The 1,224-nt window shown below is 37.8% G+C and overlaps 1 long non-coding RNA gene across 1 annotated transcript; it reads left to right on the top strand.

The window, feature by feature from the left end:
- The first annotated feature begins 6 nt into the window (after nt 1-6).
- Nucleotides 7-805, top strand: LOC106944317 (uncharacterized). The gene is made up of 2 exons (XR_001424218.1): nt 7-179; nt 264-805. It is a non-coding gene; the product is annotated as an uncharacterized LOC106944317 (long non-coding RNA).
- Nucleotides 806-1,224: the final 419 nt, after the last annotated feature.

The following is a 1,224-nucleotide window of genomic DNA, read 5'->3' as shown; positions in this document are numbered from 1 at the left end:
AACCCACACTGGTGAGAGACCTTTTTCATGTGAAACATGTGGAAAAAGTTTCTGTCGAATTAGTGATTTGAAAGTCCACAAGAAAATTCATACAGATCAAAGACCTTTTTCATGCAAATCATGTGGAAAAAATTTCTCTCGAATTAGTAATTTAAATATCCACAACAGAATTCATACAGGTGAGAGACCATTTTCATGTGAATTATGCGGGAAACGTTTCACGCGAAATAAAAATTTAAATGACCATAAGAGAATTCATACAGGTGAGAGACAATTTTCATGCAAGTCATGCGGAAAAAGTTTCTCTCGATTTAGTAAGTTAAATGTCCACAAGAGAATTCATACAGGTGAGAGGCCTTTTTCTTGCGAATCATGCGGAAAAAGTTTCCGTGGAATTAGTCACTTAAATATCCACAAGAGAATTCATACAGGTGAGAAAAGTTTTTCATGCGAATCATGCGGAAAAAGTTTCTCACGAAATACAGATTTAAATGTCCACAGGAGAATTCATACAGGTGAGAGGCCTTTTCCATGCAAAGCATGTGGAAAACGTTTCTCACGAGTGGGTAATTTATATCGTCACATGAAAACTCATACAGGTCAGGGGCCACTTTGAAGTCAAACAAGAAATAATTTTAAGAATCCGTTTTATGTATTATTTGAGTCTGGAGGATCTTTTATTTTGATCAGATGTCTTTGGAAAGTTTATTTGTGAAGGGCTCTCGTTTGGCTCGAGAGCCTTGCCAGCCCTGTTGCCACCCCAGCTAGCAATAGTGAATTCAATAAATAGTTATGGCAAATCGGACATTAAGCGCATAAAACTCTTTTTCCCCGACAACATTGAATGCAACACAATGTAACCTGACACCCACTGCTAAGTAGCGGGAAGTGCGAGAGAAGAACAGAGCGCCAGCAGCACTGATGGATATATATATGTTACTGGACTGGACATTATGTGATTTATCGTAAGTCACACACGCGCCATTTCTGTCCATTGAGTCAGGAATATCGGTGGTCAGGAAAATACTACAATCACGCAAAGAAAAAGAACAGCGGACGCAATGTTTAGCAGTTAATTCAACCATAGATAATGGTAATAAGGGCCTGAGATTTCATAGATGAGGAAAACGTTTTAATTTAAAGAAAAGATTGAACAAGTGAGCAGTGGGTCAGTTATACTAGCTTAACTGTTAGCCTGTTATTGACTTTGATAAACTTAATATG

This window comes from Poecilia latipinna, unplaced genomic scaffold (genome assembly GCF_001443285.1).
Source record: "Poecilia latipinna isolate Pla-1442-1.1 unplaced genomic scaffold, P_latipinna-1.0 Scaffold8041, whole genome shotgun sequence".
Classification (NCBI taxonomy): domain Eukaryota; kingdom Metazoa; phylum Chordata; class Actinopteri; order Cyprinodontiformes; family Poeciliidae; genus Poecilia; species Poecilia latipinna.
Note: the sequence above shows the minus strand (reverse complement) of the source record. Positions and strands in the feature narration are given on the sequence as shown.